Below are 19794 nucleotides of genomic sequence, written 5' to 3' on the forward strand. Positions count from 1 at the left end.
GCTTCCCTCAGCAATCTAGGATGCATCGCATCTGGACCGGGTGACTTGTTAACTTTCAGTGATGACAACCTATTTAGCACCTCCTTTCTGTCTATTTTTATCCAATTTCTCTACTCCCCCCTCCTCTACTGCGACATTAACTTCATCCTCTCCTTTTGTGAAGACAGATGCTAAGTACTCATTCAGTACCTCAGCCACGCCCTCTGCCTCCGTATGATGAGCTCCTATTTGGTCCCTAATCGGCCCCACCATTCCTTTAACTATCCTTTTACTTTTCATATGTTTATAGAAGATTTTTGGGTTCTCTTTTATGTTACCCGCTAATCTTTTCTCATATTGTCTCTTTGCCCTTCTTACATCCTGTTTCAATTCCCCCGCACTCTCTGTATTCTGCCTGGTTTTTGACTGTATTCTGTACCTAAACCTCCTTTCTCTGTTTTATTCTAACCTCGATATCCTTTCTCATCCAGGGAGCCCGAGCTTTGGATGCCCCATCTTTCCTCCTTATGGGATTTTGCTTGGTTTGTACCTGAACTGTCTCAGCCTTGAAGGCCTGCCATTGGCCATTAACTGTTTTCCTGGACAATCTTTTTTCCAGTCCACCTGTGCTCGATCCCTTCTCAAATCACTGAAATTGGCTCTCTGCCAGCTGGGTATTTTCACCATTGATTTTATTTTGTCCCTTTCCATAAATACTTTAAACCTAATGATATTGTGATCACTGTTAACCAGATCCCTCCTGCCCCAGAACCGATGAGAGACCCTTTAAATGTTCTGACTGTGTAAAGAGGTTTCAGAGTTCATCCAACCTGCTGAGTCACCAGCGAATTCACACAGATCTTCAAAGAAAGGAAGATGTTTTAGAAAGGCTGGTGACACTAAAAGTTCGCAGCCATCTCAGAGTAGTGTCCCTTTAATTACAATCTCGCAGAACAAGGAGAATCACTGTCCCTTTAACTACCACAAATCCCTGTGTGTTGGAGAGGGGAAGATACAGTCTGTCCCAGTAACTGTCGCAGAACAGAATTAACGACCCTGTCCCATAAGGGCTTGACCCTCCCCCACTCCCTGCTTTTCCTCAAGTGTCCAATCCTTAAAATTCTCATCCTTGTTTTCAAATCCCTCCGTGGCCTGGCCCCTCCCTATCTTTGTAATCTCTTCCAGCCCCGACAACCTTCTGAGATATCTGCGCTCCTCTAATTCCGGCCTCTTGAGCATCCCCGATTTTAATCGCTCCACCATTGGCGGCCGTGCCTTCAGTTGCCTGGGCCCTGAGCTCTGGAATTCCTTCCCTAAACCTCTCCATCTCTCTACCTCTCTCTCCTTCTTTAAGGTGCTCCTTAAAACCTACCCCTTTGACCAAGCTTTTGGTCACCTGCCCGAATATCTTCTTATGTGGCTCGGTGTCAATTTTTGTTTTATAACACTCCTGTGAAGAGCCTTGGGACGTTTTACTACATTAAAGGCGCTTTATAAATACAAGTGGTTGTTGTTGTTTCCTGAAACTAATAATAAATTCCCCAGAGGGAAAAAAACTTGTACTTTTACTCCCAAATATTAAAAAGTTTGTTCTACAGAAGCACGGGGTTTATCTGCTTTTATTCATGAATTTAAAAAGTCTCTATTGAAACCTGAGCCAGTGTGTTGTGAGACAAAGAGCCTTGTGTCCAATAAGGGGAATAAAGGCCCACAGCCTCCCCTGGCCCCGGGCCCTGAACAAGGGACTGGAGAAACGCGCTGCCCTGCGGATCAGACAATCAGCCAGCGCGAGTCCCGCCCCTTGGGCTCCCCGATTTGATGGAGGACCCACCGCCGGCTCGCTCCTCCAGCCCCGCCCCGCTCACTGCCTATTGGTCGGAAGCTCCTGTCAATCAGGCCATGGGCCTGGGTCACGTGTCCCTCACCGACTTTACAAAGAAAGCCTCGCGCGGTCGCCGGGTGGAGCTGCATGTCGGCGGGAGCGGAGTCGGGAGATTAATAAACTGTGGTTTGCCGGACAGATGAACGAACACATAGGCATGCACGCAGATAGAAACGGCACACATGTGCACAGTCATGCACATGGAACTTACGCTTGAGCGAACAAATGGAGGAATGATTGACTGAATGATTGAACGATGCCAGTTGGACTGGCGTGTACGGATTCTTGGTTTATTAAATAGTTGCAGTTTGTACTGTAAACATTATTGATTTACCTGTAAAATTTATTGTTGTATTTATATTGTTGGCCATAATTGGTCAATGAATGTAATGGATTTACTATGTAACTGTTGAGTTGTATAAGTACTGTTGCACTTGAATGTTAAAATTTAAAAAAATGGACAACAGGTTATACCAAGCAAAAATGAAGAGTTACTAGATTGCCAGTAGGACTGGTATGTATTGTTTTTTACTATGGGTACCTGTATTGTTGACATTGGTTTCATCTGGAAAAATTTATTATTGTATTTGTACTGTTAATCCTAAAGCTGTTTCTTCTAAGGCTTAGCCTTATTGTGGTTAATGAATGTAATGGATTTATCATGTAATTGATGAATTGTAACAAGTACCACCAGATTTAAATAAAAGATTAATGAACCCCAAAAGAAAAAATGAATAAATTGCGGTTAGGTCGCGCCGCAGGGTTTATAAAGTTGGAGAATGGCCTGAGGCCCGAATGAGATCCAGCGGCCGAATGTATTCTGCTGGACAGCAGCGGTGAGGCTTTTTCTCGGTGACAGGCCCGGGTTAGGCGCCGCCATATTGGTGGAGGAAAGATAGGCATATATGTATATGTCTAAGTCAGGATGGTGTGTGACTTGCAGATGATGGTGTTCCCATGGAGCTGCTACTTTTTTCCTTCTGGGTGGTAGAAGTCATGGGACAGGTAGGGTGGCAGGTTCCCTTCCATAAGAACACAAGAATTAGGAGCAGGAGTAGGCCATACGGCCCCTCGAGCCTGCTCCGCCATTCAATAAGATCATGACTGATCTTCGACCTCAGCTTGACTTTCCCGCCCGATCCCCATATCCCTGAGGGACATTAGTGAACCAGTTGGGATTTTACAACAATCCAGCAGCTTTCATCGTTACTTTTTTTCTAGTACCGGGCCCACAAATTCCCAGATTCATTGAGCTCAATTTCACAACCTGTCTTTGTGTTTTTGTGGGTTCTCTCACGCTCCCTTTTTCTTGTTTTATATTCATTTTACAGGGTATTCGAAGGGCAGGATTTGTAGACAGGATATTTAACTCAAACATCCCATCAAGATCTGACAGAGTCACTCTATTCATCGGGACCTGAATATCATCAAACATAACATGGAAGCAAAAAGCACCATTCACAGTGTGGAGAAACCGTACGCGTGTTCTGTGTGTGGACGAGGATTCAGTCGATCCTCTGGCCTGGCGAAACACAAGCGCAGTCACACCGGGGAGAAACCGTGGAAATGTGGGGGCTGTGGGAAAGGATTTGATTACCCATATCAGCTGGAAACTCATCGATGCAGTCACACCGGGGAGAGACCGTTCACCTGCTTAGTGTGTGGGAATGGATTCACTCAGTCAAGTGACCTGCTGACACACCAGCAAATTCACACTGGGGAGAGGCCGTTCACCTGCTCCGTGTGTGGGAAGGAACTCACTCAGTCATCCCAGCTACTGAGACACCAACTTGTTCACACAATCATGAGACCTTTTAAATGTTCTGACTGTGAGAAAAGCTTTAAAAGCAAAAGGGATCTACTGACACACCAGCGAATTCATTCTGGGGAGAGGCCGTTCACCTGCTCTGAGTGTGGAAAAGGATTCACAAATTCAACCACCTTTCTGACACACCAGCGAGTTCACACTGGGGAGAGACCGTTCACCTGCTCCGTGTGTGGGAAGGGATTCACGAATTCATCCCACCTACTGACACACTAGCAAGTTCACACCGGGGAGAGACTGTTCACCTGCTCAGTGTGTGGTAAGGGATTCACTCAGAACATCAGTCTGCTGGCACACCAGCGAGTTCACTCTAGGGAGAGGCCGTTCACCTGCTCAGTGTGTGGGAAGGGATTCACTGAGCGCTCCAACCTGCTGAGACACCAGCGCACTCACACTGGGGCGAGGCCAGTCACCTGCTCCGTGTGTGGGAAGGGATTCACTCGGCCCTCCAGTCTGCTGAGACACCAGCGAGTTCACACTGTGGAGAGGCCATTCACCTGCTCCGTGTGTGGGAAGGGATTCACTCGTTGATCCCACCTGCTGAGACACCAGCGAGTTCACAAGTGACTGCAGGGGTTGGATTCTGCTGTTAATCACATCCAGGACTGAACCATGCTCATTCTGACAGTTGGGGTTTGTTTCTGCTGATGTTAGAAACCCCTCTAATTGGGCTGGAGTTTAATATTCTGGAAGTAAGTCAAATAAATCTGCTTTGTTTCAAACACACTTTGTATCGAGTCCTTGGCGTCTCTAAGATAAGAGGAGACTAATTGATGTCCTGTTACCGACTGCTCCATTCTGGGCCTTTTCTCTTTTGTTAAAGAAAGACTTGTAGTCATACAGCACCTTTCACAACTTCAGGAAATCCCAAAGCACTTTACAGCCAATGAAGTACTTTTGAAGAGCAGTCACTGTTGTAATGTAGGAAATGCAGCAGCAAACAAGATCCCACAGACAGCAATGTGATGATGACCAGATGATCTGTTTTAGTGATGTTGGTTCAGGGAGAAATGTTGGCCAGGACTCCAGGGAGAACTCCCCTGCTCTTCGAAATAACATCATGGGATCTTTTATAAAAATAGAAAATGCTGGAAATACTCAGCAGGTCAGGCAGCATCTGTGGGGCGAGAAACAGGGTTAACGTTTCAGGTCGATGACCCCAGTTCTGATAAAAGGTCATCGAGCTGAAACGTTAACTCTGTTTCTCTCTTCACAGATGCTGCCTGACCTGCTGAGTATTTCCAGCATTTTCTGCTTTTATTTCAGATTTCCAGCATCTGCAGTATTTTGCTTTTATATCCGATCTTTTACGTCCACTTGAGAGGGCAGATGGGGCCTCGCTTGAACGTCTCATGCTCCCTCAGTACAGCATTGGAGTGTCGGCCTAGATTTTGTTCTCAAGTCTCTGGAGGTGGACTAGATCCCACAACCTCCTGACTCAGAGACAAGAGAGAGAGAGCGAGAGCGAGAGAGAGTGCTCCCACTGAGACAGAGAGAGAGAGAGAGAGAGAGAGCGAGAGAGAGAGAGTGCTCCCACTGAGACACACACAGAGAGAGAGAGAGAGAGAGTGCTCCCACTGAGACAGAGAGAGAGAGAGAGAGAGCGAGAGAGAGAGTGCTCCCACTGAGACACACACAGAGAGAGAGAGAGAGAGAGTGCTCCCACTGACACACAGAGAGAGAGAGAGCGAGAGAGAGAGAGAGAGAGTGCTCCCACTGAGACACACACAGAGAGAGAGAGAGAGAGTGCTCCCACTGACACACAGAGAGAGAGAGAGAGAGAGAGCGAGAGAGAGAGAGTGCTCCCACTGAGACACACACAGAGAGAGAGAGAGAGAGAGAGAGAGTGCTCCCACTGACACACAGAGAGAGAGAGAGAGAGAGCGAGAGAGAGTGCTCCCACTGAGACACACACAGAGAGAGAGAGAGAGAGAGAGAGAGTGCTCCCACTGAGACACACACAGAGAGAGAGAGAGAGAGAGAGAGTGCTCCCACTGAGACACACAGAGAGAGAGAGAGAGAGAGTGCTCCCACTGACACACAGAGAGAGAGAGAGAGAGAGAGCGAGAGCGAGAGAGAGAGAGAGAGTGCTCCCACTGAGACACAGAGAGAGAGAGAGAGAGAGAGAGTGCTCCCACTGACACACAGAGAGAGAGAGAGAGCGAGAGAGAGAGAGAGTGCTCCCACTGAGACACACACACAGAGAGAGAGAGAGAGAGAGAGAGAGAGAGAGAGTGCTCCCACTGACACACAGAGAGAAAGCCTGTGGCCCAGACAACATCAAAAATGAAATGCTCAAGTTCAGCAATATGGAGATGCAGGGTGTGGTACTCAAATTATTCAACATCATATTACGTTCAGGCTGTTTTCCCGATATCTGGTGCCAAGGACTAATCTCCCCCATATATAAAAGTGGAAACAAATCAGACCCAAATAACTACCACGGCATCTGTGTCAACAGTTGTCTAGGAAAGTTATTCTGCAGTATTCTAAATAGTAGATTACTTGATTTTCTTAACAAACATAATATCCTCAGAAAAAAACAAATAGGCTTTCTTCCAAAACACCGCACCGCCGACCATATCTATACCCTTCACACCCTCATTGAAAAACATATACACCAAACAAAAAATGGGAAAATATTCGCCTGTTTCATCGACTTCAAGAAAGCCTTTGACTCTATATGGCACGAAGGGCTCTATTATAAACTTCTTCAGTGTGGAATAGGGGGCAAAGTCTATGACCTTATTAAATCAATGTATCTGAAAAACAAATGCGGGGTCAAAATTGGAGACAAACGCACCGATTTCTTCACCCAGAGAAGAGGCGTCCGGCAGGGCTGCAATTTGAGCCCGACCCTGTTCAACATATACATAAATGAATTAGCAGACATGCTGGAGCAAAGGCTGTCATCAGGTCTCCGTCTCCTGGATGGAGAAGTGAAATCCCTGTTCTATGCGGACGACCTGGTTCTGCTGTCTCCCACAGAACAGGGATTACAGCAACAACTAGACCTACTCGACAAATACTGCCAAAATTGGGCTCTAACAGTAAATCTAAAAAAAACCAACATCATGATTTTTCAAAAAAGGCCCAGATGTCAGGAAAACAAATACCAGTTTACCCTCAGTGATACCACTATAGGACACACTATGAGCTACACCTACCTTGGTCTAACTATTACAGCATCAGGGAGCTTCAACATAGCAGTGAATGCACTAAAAGAAAAAGCCCGAAGAGCCCTATATGCAATAAAAAGAAAATTCTACAACATCCAAATCCCAATCAAAATCTGGCTCAAAATATTTGACAGCATAATCCTGCCCATTGCACTGTACGGTAGTGAAGTATGGGGCCCGCTAAATCACCAAAGCTACACTAAATGGGAAAAACACACAATAGAAGCCCTACATGCAGAATTCTGCCGAAGCATCCTTCGCATCCAAAGAAAAACGCCAACAAATGCATGCAGAGCCGAACTAGGCAGATACCCACTGATAATAAACATCCAAAAACGAGCACTAAACTTCCTAAATCACCTCAAATCCAGCTCCCCAGACACCCTTCATTTCAAAGCCTTTCAGACCCAAGAGCTAAACCCAGAAAAGAGTCCCCTGAGTCAGCTGCTACTGAAACTAAGTACTCAGCCAGACCCTGACCAGCCCCAGACCAACACAGCCGTCCAAACACCAATCCGAGTGAACCAAATCATTAAACAATGCAAAGAAACCTACCTGGAACATTGGAACAAAATAACCGAAAGCCAAAGCAGATTAGAATGTTACCGGGCCCTAAAAAGAGAATATAAACTGGCAGACTACCTCACGACCATCAGAGACACAAAACAGAGACAGACCCTCACCAGGTACAGACTAAGCGACCACCAACTGGAAATTGAAAAAGGCAGATACAAGAAATCCTGGCAGCCTAGAGAGAATAGAATATGCGATCAATGTCTGGCCGGCGAGGTTGAAACAGAAATGCATTTCCTCCTAAAATGCGAAAAATTACATCAAGAAACATATTATTCAACAAGCTAAGCCAAACAACCCCAGATTTCAAGGAATTGGATGACCTGTCAAAATTGAGATTAGTCCTGGGAGAAGGAGACAGACCATACCTTGGGGCCAAATATGTAACAACATGTCACAACCTGAGGACTGTTTAAAATTAAGACTGTTTAAAATTAATATTGAACGTACCAAATGAAGTACAAAGACTGTTTAAAATTAATATTGTTTAAAAGTAATATTGTATGTACCCAACAAATGTCAAATCGACTGACACCTACAGAATGTTTGAAAATGTACCTTTTTGCTATGTAAGCTTTGGCAATATGGTTCTCTGTAAACTTTCATGCCAATAAAGCATTTGAATTTGAATTTGAATTTGAATTTGAGTGCTCCCACTGAGACAGAGAGAGAGAGAGCGAGAGTACTCCCACTGAGACACAAAGAGAGAGAGAAAGAGAGTGCTCCCACTGACACACAGAGAGAGAGAGAGCGAGAGAGAGAGAGTGCTCCCACTGAGACACACAGAGAGAGCGAGAGCGAGAGAGAGAGAGAGAGTGCTCCCACTGACACACAGAGAGCGAGAGCGAGAGAGAGAGAGAGTGCTCCCACTGAGACACACAGAGAGAGCGAGAGCGAGAGAGAGTGCTCCCACTGAGACACAGAGAGAGAGAGCGAGAGAGAGAGTGCTCCCACTGAGACACAGAGAGAGAGAGAGAGAGAGTGCTCCCACTGAGACACAGAGAGAGAGAGAGAGAGAGAGTGCTCCCACTGAACACGACTAACACCCGATCATTACTCTAGATTATTTCAGTTCTCATACCTTCAGTTACTCTCATGGACAAGTCTCAGCTCCTCATAGCATCCAGAGTGCCTCTCTGAGCCTTGGTATCCAGGGCAGGTATTGGTAACACGTCCCTTTACCTGCCCTGGGAGTGTTTGATGGGACAGTGTAGAGCGAGCTTTACTCTGTATCTAACCCGTGCTGTACCTGCCCTGGGAGTGTCTCATGGGACAGTGTAGAGGGAGCTTTACTCTGTATCTAACCCGTGCTGTACCTGCCCTGGGAGTGTTTGATGGGACAGTGTAGATGAGGGGTTCTCTGAGGCCCATCCTATGTTATAACAATTCCCCGGACCCCCTGTAACACAACACAAGTATTCATTGTCTGCAAAGCACTTTGAGAAATCCTGAGATCACAGAAGCCTCTCGAAAAATGCAAGTCTTTCCATTTCAAATCACTATGCTTTATTTTTTGAAATAAATAGTTATTTGCCGATTAATTGCGGTAATAGTATGTTTTGAACTCCCTCCTCCTTGATTCTCCAATACAAGAGGCCCGGTGACCTCACAAGCTGCCTTGTGGCCGCCTTCCTTCCAGCCCACGTGATCTGCTCACCTGAGCAAAGCCCAGTTCCCAGGCGGAGAGTGCACTGATTGGCCCTTTATCGCCCCGCCCACCCTGGCAGCCACCAATCGGAGAGTGAGCAGGGTTCAGTGGGTGGGGCTGGCCTTTGATTGACAGTTTGAGCTCCCGCTCGCGGCGCTTTGAATTTCGCCCCAACAATGGAGGGCGGTTGGAGGCGGGACTTGGGCCAAGCGGATTGGCTGCTGGCTTTTGATTGACAGGACCAATCCCCGGGGCCGCGGGCTGTCCTGCTCAGTGGCGCCACCTGGTGTGAGGGCGAGCGGCGACTGGAGCTGCGGGTCCCACAAACTGCGCCTGCGCACTGCTCCTGTTCCAGTGGGAGAAGGTGGTCAACGGGCTGGGCTCCTGGAATTGGGAATGGCCCCACCCTCCAATAAACCCCAGCCTGGATTTGTAGGGGGGAAGGGGGGAGATGGGGGCAACAGGCTGGATGGAGATGATGGGAATCTGGATCAACCCAATTGTCAGCGAGTGAGGGGCGGCTTCCGCAGCCTTGGCCCCATCGCGCCCCACATCGCTTCCCCCGCGGCTGCTCAATGGGAACTGAACCGACGCCCGGTGTGAGGGCTGCTTGTGGGAGAAAGAATGAAAGAGGGAGAGAGTTTCTGGGCCCACCCCTTGAAACCTTCTCACGGACCCCGGTTGAGACCCTCTGATCGACAAGAGGCGCTGCAGCAACTCGCCAAGGCTTCTTCGGCAGCACCTCCCAAACCCGCCACCTCCACCACCGGGAGGGACGAGGGCAGCAGGCACAGGGGAACACCACCACCTCCAAGCTCCCCTCCAAGTCACACACCATCCCGACATGGAAATATATCGCCGATCCTTCATCGTCGCTGGGTCAAAATCCTGGAACTCCCTCCCTAACAGCTCTGTGGGAGCACCTTCACCACACGGACTGCAGCGGTTCAAGAAGGCGGCTCACCACCACCTTCTCAAGGGCACCAATATTCTCCTGTCTGATATAAACCAACCCCACAGTCACTGACACCAATCTCCTCCTGTCTGATATAAACCAAGCCCAGTCACTGACACCAATCTCCTCCCGTCTGATATAAACCAACCCCACAGTCACTGACACCAATCTCCTCCCGTCTGATATAAACCAACCCATCATCGACACCAATCTCCTCCTGTCTGATATAAACCAGCCCATCATCGACACCAATCTCCTCCTGTCTGATATAAACCAGCCCATCATCGACACCAATCTCCTCCTGTCTGATATAAACCAGCCCATCATCGACACCAATCTCCTCCTGTCTGATATAAACCAGCCCATCATCGACACCAATCTCCTCCTGTCTGATATAAACCAGCCCCACAGTCACTGACACCAATCTCCTTAGTCTGATATAAACCAACTCCACAGGCCCAGAAAGATTAAACTCAGCCCGTTATTTGGATTGGACTTGTCTCCATTCCCGTGCCGTAGGGATTGCTGTACCAGACGGGAGGGGCAACATTTGGGGACTCTCGATTCTCCACCAATTCCCATTCCCCTTCTTTCTGGTGGATAATGGAGGTGCCACAGTATGTAATGTGCAAGTCAGTAAGAATTGTCAGCGAGGATTAATCAGCACTTTGTAACTGGAGATGTTAATCAGCTGATCCTTTCAGACACTGAATTGTACCAAAGATTAAAGGATTGAAGTAAAATGTATAATTTTATTGTGAACTAATTTCTGATGAGAGTCCCTGAATTAAGCGGACAGATCACAGACAGTGGTCGTTAAAGGGACACTGCAGCCCCGAGAACACAATCAGCTATATATCCAGAATATTAATAACCCTGTAACTGGGCTGGAGTTTAACATCAGCAGAAACAAACCCCAACTGTCAGAATGAACATAGTTCGGTCCTGGATGTGATTAACACCAGGAAAAGCAGCAGAATCCAACCCCTGCAGCCACTTGTGAACTCGCTGATGTCTCAGCAGGTGGGATGACCAAGGGAATCCCTTTCCACACACGGAGCAGGTGAACGGCCTCTCCCCAGTGTGAACTCGCTGGTGTTTCAGCAGGTGGGTTGAATTCGTAAATCCATTTCCACACTCAGAGCAGGTGAACGGCCTCTCCCCAGTGTGAGTGCGCCGATGACTTTCCAGCTGGGATGGGTAAGTGGATCCCTTCCGACAATCCCCACATTTCCAGTTTCTCCATGGTGCGGGTGCCCTTGTGTCTCTCCAGGTTGGACGATCAGTTGAAGTCTCGTCCACACACAGAACACGAGTATGGTTTCTCTCCGCTGTGAACGGTGCGATGTTTTTTCAGGCAGTGTAACTGGTTAAAGCTCTTTCCACAGTCAGTGCACTGGAACACTCTCACTCGGATGTGTGTGTCTCAGTGCTTTTCCAGTCACACTGATGTTTGAAATCTGTCCGGCAGGCTTCACGCTCACCAAGCCGACTTTCACCTGGGGAGCGAGGGCCCTTCATTCGGTCGAATGTAAGGTCCATTGTGTAAGCGTGCGTATCATTTGTCTACCTGTGCGCATGCGTGCGTTCGTTCATCCGTCAGGCCTCAAGCTCACTGAGTGGCCCCCATCCTGGAGAACGGGCCCTTCATTCGGTCGAACGTAAGTTCCATTGTGTAGCCGTGCGTGCATATATTTGTATCCGCATGCGTGTGTTCACTCGAGCATTCGTTCATTCGATTAAGGAAGGCTTTAACACTAAATAACACCACAATATAGAAAATCCCACAACCATATCAAAAAATCACTTAAGACTTCAAGTAAACTACTTTTAACCAGAACCCGAAACTTCTTCAAAAACAAGTAATACCAGTTCAACGCCAGTCCTATTCGCACTCTAATAACTCCTCGTCTTCATTTGATGTTATCCGACCATATAATGTCATAATCCTTATCCACAGTTTTCAGCCTTTCCACAGAAAAGAAGCCGACCACTTTCTCAAATCCCTTAAAAGAGGAAACCAGTACTCAAATTTCCTTCTTCTTGCTATTATCACTCACAGGACCCAGCCATCAAGACATTCGTTATTCCTTGCTGATATACCTTGTTTTGTCTTTTATTTTCCTTTTTTCCTTTTATCCCGTTCTCGTTTCCCATCTTATGGCTGTTCAAGCACCATACTATAGATAGGAACAGTCTGTCTTTCCTCCACCAAATGGCGGCGCACAAACCCGAACCCATCACCGAAACAAAGCCTCACAGCTGCCACCAAACGTAGCACAGATGGGGCCGCTGGAACTCATTCGGGCCGGAGACCGTTCTTCACCTTTAGAAACCGTGCAGCATGCTCACCCACAGCATCTCCCGACTCCGCTTCTGCCGACCAGCCGCTCCGCCCTAGGTGCCCCACCTGGGGTCCTCCGTGCTGGGCCTCCCGCCTCGGACACACTCCTCTGGGTCTTCCACCCTGGGCCTTCTGCACTGGGCCCTCCGCACTGGCATCCCTGTGAGCAGCCGGGGTGTGGACCAGCCCGTTCACACAGCACCGAGCAGAGCTGAGCTGCTGAGAATCTCGCAGCCTCCCCGGGGTTCATGAACCCGCTCCCTGAGCTCGGGGTGTGAGCAGCCCGCATCACCCACGGGGTTCATGAACCCACTCCCTGAGCTCGGGGTGTGAGCGGCCCGCGTCCCCCCGGGGTTCATGAACCCGCTCCCTGAGCTCGGGGTGTGAGAGGTCCGCGTCCCCCCGGGGTTCATGAACCCGCTCCCTGAGCTCGGGGTGTGAGCGTCCCGCGTCCCCCCGGGGTTCATGAACCCGCTCCCTGAGCTCGGGGTGTGAGCGGCCCGCGTCCCCCCGGGGTTCATGAACCCGCTCCCTGAGCTCGGGGTGTGAGCGGCCCGCGTCCGCCCGGGGTTCATGAACCCACTCCCTGAGCTCGGGGTGTGAGCGGCCCGCGTCCCCCCGGGGTTCATGAACCCGCTCCCTGAGCTCGGGGTGTGAGCGGCCCGCGTCCCCCCGGGGTTCATGAACCCGCTCCCTGAGCTCGGGGTGTGAGCGGCCCACGTCCTCCCGCGGTTCATGAACCCGCTCCCCGAGCTCGGGGTGTGAGCGGCCCGCGTCCTCCCGCGGTTCATGAACCCGCTCCCTGAGCTCGGGGTGTGAGCGGCCCGCGTCCCCCCGGGGTTCATGAACCCGCTCCCTGAGCTCGGGGTGTGAGCGTCCCGCGTCCCCCCGGGGTTCATGAACCCGCTCCCTGAGCTCAGGGTGTGAGCGGCCCGTGTCCCCCCGGGGTTCATGAACCCGCTCCCTGAGCTCGGGGTGTGAGCGGCCCGCGTCCCCCCGGGGTTCATGAACCAGCTCCCTGAGCTCGGGGTGTGAGCGGCCCGCGTCCCCCCGGGGTTCATGAACCCGCTCCCTGAGCTCGGGGTGTGAGCAGCCCGCGTCCCCCCGGGGTTCATGAACCCGCTCCCTGAGCTCGGGGTGTGAGCAGCCCACGTCCCCCCGGGGTTCATGAATCAGCTCCCTGAGCTCGGGGTGTGAGCGGCCCGCGTCCCCCCGGGGTTCATGAACCCTCTCCCTGAGCTCGGGGTGTGAGCGGCCCGCGTCCCCCCGGGGTTCATGAACCCACTCCCTGAGCCCGGGGTGTGAGCGGCCCCCGTCCCCCCGGGGTTCATGAACCCGCTCCCTGAGCTCGGGGTGTGAGCGTCCCGCGTCCCCCCGGGGTTCATGAACCCGCTCCCTGAGCTCGGGGTGTGAGCAGCCCGCCCCCCCCGGGGTTCATGAATCAGCTCCCTGAGCTCGGGGTGTGAGCGGCCCGCGTCCCCCCGGGGTTCATGAACCCGCTCCCTGAGCTCGGGGTGTGAGCGGCCCGCGTCCCCCCGGGGTTCATGAACCCGCTCCCTGAGCTCGGGGTGTGAGCGGCCCGCGTCCCCCCGGGGTTCATGAACCCTCTCCCTGAGCTCGGGGTGTGAGCAGCCCGCGTCCCCCCGGGGTTCATGAACCCGCTCCCTGAGCTCGGGGTGTGAGCGGCCCGCGTCCCCCCGGGGTTCATGAACCCGCTCCCTGAGCTCGGTGTGTGAGCGGCCCGCCTCCCCCCCGGGGTTCATGAACCCGCTCCCTGAGCTCGGGGTGTGAGCGGCCCGCGTCCCCCCGGGGTTCATGGACCCGCTCCCTGAGCTCGGGGTGTGAGCGGCCCGCGTCCCCCCGGGGTTCATGAACCCGCTCCCTGAGCTCGGGGTGTGAGCGGCCCGCGTCCCCCCGGGGTTCATGAACCCGCTCCCTGAGCTCGGGGTGTGAGCGGCCCGCGTCCCCCCGGGGTTCATGAACCCGCTCCCTGAGCTCGGGGTGTGAGCGGCCCAGGGTTCATGAACCCGCTCCCTGAGCTCGGGGTGTCCCCCCGGGGTTCATGAACTCGCTCCCTGAGCTCGGGGTGTGAGTGGCCCGCGTCCCCCCGGGGTTCATGAACCCGCTCCCTGAGCTCGGGGTGTGAGCGGCCCGCGTCCCCCCGGGGTTCATGAACCCTCTCCCTGAGCTCAGGGTGTGAGCGGCCCGCGTCCCCCCGGGGTTCATGAACCCGCTCCCTGCGCTCGGGGTGTGAGCGTCCCGCGTCCCCCCGGGGTTCATGAACCCGCTCCCCGAGCTCGAGGTGTGAGCGGCTCGCGTCCCCCCGGGGTTCATGAACCCGCTCCCTGAGCTCGGGGTGTGAGCGGCCCGCGTCCCCCCGGGGTTCATGAACCCGCTCCCTGAGCTCGGGGTGTGAGCGGCCCGCGTCCCCCCGGGGTTCATGAACCCGCTCCCTGAGCTCGGGGTGTGAGCGGCCCGCGTCCCCCCGGGGTTCATGAACCCGCTCCCTGAGCTCGGGGTGTGAGCGGCCCGCGTCCCCCCGGGGTTCATGAACCCGCTCCCTGAGCTCGGGGTGTGAGCGGCCCGCGTCCCCCCGGGGTTCGAGCAGCCCGCGTCCCCCCGGGGTTCATGAACCCGCTCCCTGAGTTCTCTCACTTGATGTGTCAGCAGCTGCTGCCAAGGTCCACGCATGCTCAGCTCACACTGCCCGGGTGATTGACGGGAGCTCCAGACCAATGGGGAGCGAGCGAGCGGGACGGGGCTGGAGTAGCAAGCCGGCGGCGGGACTAGTACCGGCTGATTGTCTGATCCGCAGGACAGCGAGTTTCTCCAGTTTGTTCAGGGCCCGGGGCTAGGGGAGGCTGTGGGCCTTTATTCCCCTTACTGGACACAAGGCTCTTTGTCTCACAACACACTGGCTCAGGTTTTAATAAAGACTTTTTAAATTCATGAATAAAAGCAGTTAAACCTCGAGGAACAAAAGATAACTCCCTTACTCTTCTTTGAAATAGTGCCATGGGATGTTTGACATCCACCTGAGAGAGCAGACGGGACCTCAGTTTAAAGTCTCATCAGAAAGATGGCACCTCCAACAGTGCAGCATTCCCTCAGCACTGCAGTGGCTGCCTAGATTTATGTGCTCAAGTCCCTGGAGTGGGACTACAACCCACAACCTTCTAACTCAGAGGCAAGTGTGCTACCCACTGAGCCACAGCTAACACAAGGGAGAGAGAACGGGAAAAGATTAGTGGGTAACGTAAAAGGGAACCCAAAAATCTTTTATACACATCTGAAAAATAAAAGGATAGTTAAAGGAATGGTGGGGCCGATTAGGGACCAAATAGGAGCTCATCATACGGAGGCAGAGGGTGTGGCTGAGGTACAGAATGAGTACTTAGCATCTGTCTTCACAAAAGAAGAGGATGAAGTTAATGTCGCAGTAGAGGAGGGGGGAGTAGAGAAATTGGATAAAAATAGATAGAAAGGAGGTGCTAAATAGGCTGTCATCACTCAAAGTTAACAAGTCACCCGGTCCAGATGCGATGCATCCTAGATTGCTGAGGGAAGCTAGGGTGGAGATAGCAGAAGCTCCGACCACAATCTTTCAATCTCCCTCAGATATATGGGAAAGGTGCCAGAGGACTGGAGGATTGCAAATGTTACACCCCTGTTTAAAAAAGGGGAGAGGGATAAACCTGGTAACTACAGGCCAATCAGTCTAATGTCAGTGGTGGGTGAACGACTAGAGACGAGTGTCAAGGACAACATTCATTCTCACTTGGAGAAGCATGGGTTAATAAGGGGCAGCCAGTATGGATTTGTTAAAGGTAAATCGTGTTTGGCTAACCTGATTGAGTTCTCTGATGAAGTAACAGAGGGTTGATGAAGGTAGTGTAGCAGATGTTGTTTATATGGACTTTCAAAAGGCATTTGATAAAATACCACACAAGAGACTCACTCGGAAAATAGAAGCACAGGGAATTAAAGGGCTGATGGTAATTTGGGTATACAGGTAGACTACCCTTTATCCGAACTTCCGAAAACCGAAACCCTTTAAAAACCGAAGGTTTTTTCATTCAGCGTAAGTCCAGTGTAAGTCGTGCGCACGACCCCCCGCGGACCCCCGCCAGCCCTGACCCCCGCCGACCCCCGCGGACCCCCCCACGGAACCCCGCCGGCCCCGACCCCCCCCGCCGGCCCCGACCCCCGCCGACCCCCCCGCGGACCCCCGCCGACCCCAACCCCCGCCGACTTACGCTGAGCGTCAGCGTAAGTCGTGTGCACGACCCCCCGCCGACACCCCCGCAGACCCCCCCGCGGATCCCCGCCGACCCCGACCGTAAGTCGGAGGGGGTCGGGGTCGGCGGGGGTCCACGCGCCGGCGGGGGTCCGCGGGGGGGTCCGCGGGGGTCGGGGCCAGCGGGGGTCCACGGGGGGGTCGGCGGCCGGCGGGGGTCGTCGGCGGGGGGTCGTGCGCATGACTTACGCTGCGCGTCAGCGTAAGTCGTGCGCACGACCCCCCGCCGACCCCCCCGCGGACCCCCGCCGACCCACCTTCCGAAATCCGAAATTCTCCGAAAACCGAAACACGGCTGGTCCCGAAGTTTTTGGATAAAGGATAGTCTACTTGTATAATTGGCTAAGGGAGAGGAGAAAGCGAGCAGTGTTGAGCGATGTTTTTCTGACTGGAGGGATGTATGCAGTGGGTTCCCCCAGGGGTTGGGATTAGGACCATTGCTTTTCTTGTTATATATAAAGGAACTGGACGTGGTTTTGGTGTACAAGTTTGAAGTTTACAGATGATACAAAACTTGGCAACATAGTAACTAGTGAGCATAGTAGTAGCAGACTTCAGGAGGACAGAGACAGACTGTGAAATGAGCAGACACAAGGCAGATGAAATTTAATGAGGATAAGTGAGAAGTGATGCACTTTGGGAGAAACAACAGGGAGAGGCCGTATAATCTAAATGGGACTATTTTGAGGGGGTGCAAGAGCAGAGGGACCTGGGGGGTCCATATTCACAAATCTTTGAAAGTGCCACGGCAAGTTGGTGAGGCGGTTCAGAAAGCGTATGGGATACTTGGCTTTGTAAATAGGGCCATTGAATACAAAAACAAGGAAGTTACACTAAACCTTTACAAATCACTAGTTAGGAACATAGGACAGGAGGAGGCCATTCAGCCCCTCGAGCCTGTTCCGCCATTCAATGAGATCATGGCTGATCTGTGACCTAACTCCATACACCCGCCTTTGACCCATATCCCTTAATACCTTTGGGTAACAAAAACCTATCAATCTCAGATTTAAAATTAACAATTGATCTCGCATCAATTGCCATTTGCGGAAGAGAGTTCCAAACTTCTACCACCCTTTGTGTGTAGAAGTGTTTCCTAATTTCACCCCTGAAAGGTCTGGCTATAATTTTTAGACTATGCCCCCAGTCCTAGAATCCCCAACCAGCAGAAATAGTTTCTCTCCATCTACCCTATCGGTTCCCCTTATTATCCTGAAAACATCGATCAGATCACACCTTAACCTTCTAAATTCCAGGGAATACAACCCTAATTTGTGTAATCTCTCCTCGTAACTTAACCCTTGAAGTCCAGGTATCATTCTGGTAAACCTACGCTGCACTCCCTCCAAGGCCAATATATCCTTCCTAAGGTGTGGTGCCCAGAACTGCTCACAGTACTCCAGGTGTGGTCTAACCAGGGTTTTGTACAGCTGCCGGGTTCTGGCCTCAGCTGGAGTCTTGTGTCTTCTTCTTAGGCAGTCCCTTGGAACCGAGGATGACTTGCTTCTACATTAAAAATGAGTTCGCAGGTGACTGAATAGTGCAATGCGGCAAAATTAAGGCACATGGGATTGGGGGCAAGGTATTGACTTGGATAGAGAACTGATTGGCAGACAGAAAGCAAAGAGCTGGAATAAACAGGTCGTTTTCCGAGTGGCAGGCAGTGACTAGTGGGGTACCGCAAGGATCGGTCCTAGGACCCCAGCTGTTCACAATATATATTAATGATTTGGACGAGGGAATTGGATGTAATATCTCCAAATTTGCAGATGACACAAAGCTGGGTGGGAGGGTAAGCTGTGAGGAGGATGTCGTGAAACTCCAGTACGATTTGGACAGGTTGGGTGACTGGGCAGAAACATGGCAAATGCACTATAATGTGGATACATTTGAGGTTATCCACTTTGGTGGCAAAAACAGGAAGGCAGATTATTATCTGAATGGCAATAGCGTGGGAGAAGGGGAAGTGCAAAAAGATCTGGGTGTTATTGTACACCAGTCGCTGAAGGTAAGCATGCAGGTGCAGCAGGCGGTTAAGGCGGCAAATGGTATGTTGGCCTTCGTAGCAAGAGGGTTCGAGTACAGGAACAAGGATGTCTTGCTACAGTTGTACAGGGCCTTGGTGAGACCGCACCTTCAGTATTGTGTGCAGTTTTGGTCACCTTACCTGAGGAAGGATGTTCTTGCCATGGAGGGAGTGCAGCGAAGATTCACCAGGCTGATACCTGGGATGGCAGGAATGACGTATGAGGAGAGATTGTGTCGATTGGGCTTATACTCACTGGAGTTTAGAAGATTGAGAGGGGATCTCATCGAAACCTATAAAATTCTGTCAGGTCTGGACAGACTAGATGCAGGAAGGATGTTTCTGATGGCCGGGGAGTCCAGAACCAGGGGTCATAGTCTAAGGATAAGGGGTAAGCCATTTAGGACTGAAATGAGGAGGAATTTCTTCACCCAGAGAGTGGTGAACCTGTGGAATTCTCTGCCACAGAGGGCGGTGGAGGCCAGTTCATTAAATATATTCAAGAAAGAGTTGGATATATTTCTTAAGGCTAAAGGGATCAAGGGAAATGGGGAGAAGGCAGGGACCGGGTACTGAATTTGGATGATCAGCCATGATCTCATTGAATGGCGGAGCAGGCTCGAAGGGCCGAATGGCCGACTCCTGCTCCTATCTTCTATGTTTACAGTCTCTATCACAGGTGGGGCAGACAGTGGTTGAAGGGGTGGGGTGCTTGGGTTGACGTGCACTCCTTGCGCTGCCTGCGCTTGGCTTCCACTTGCTCCCGGCAAAGAGACTCGAGGTGTTCGGCGCCTCCCCGGATGCTTCTCCTCCACTTTGTGCGGTCTTGGGCCAGGGATTCCCAGGTATCAGTGAGGATGTTACACTTTTTCAAGGAGGCTTTGAGGGTGTCCTTGAAGCGTTTCCTCTGCCCACCTGGGGCTCTCTTGCCGTGCCGGAGCTCCGAATAGAGCGCTTGTTTTGGGAGTCTCGTATTGGGCATGCGGACAATGTGACCCATCCATCGGAGCTGATTGAGCGTGGTCAGAGCTTCGATGCTGGCCTGAGCAAGAACACTGATGTTGGTGCGCCTATCCTGCCAATGGA

At 51.6% G+C, this 19794-nt stretch overlaps 1 protein-coding gene and 1 pseudogene across 2 annotated transcripts in view; one reads left to right on the forward strand and one right to left on the reverse strand.

The window, feature by feature from the left end:
- The window catches only part of LOC147118522 (uncharacterized), a 38791-nt pseudogene extending 34538 nt beyond the window's left edge, over positions 1–4253 (forward strand).
- The window catches only part of LOC147118521 (uncharacterized), a 96790-nt gene that overhangs the window by 44030 nt on the left and 32966 nt on the right, over positions 1–19794 (reverse strand). The window lies entirely within an intron of this gene.

This window comes from Somniosus microcephalus, chromosome 4 (genome assembly GCF_052327205.1).
Source record: "Somniosus microcephalus isolate GS21.2 chromosome 4, FLI_Smic_1.0, whole genome shotgun sequence".
In the NCBI taxonomy this organism is placed as follows: Eukaryota; Metazoa; Chordata; class Chondrichthyes; order Squaliformes; family Somniosidae; genus Somniosus; species Somniosus microcephalus.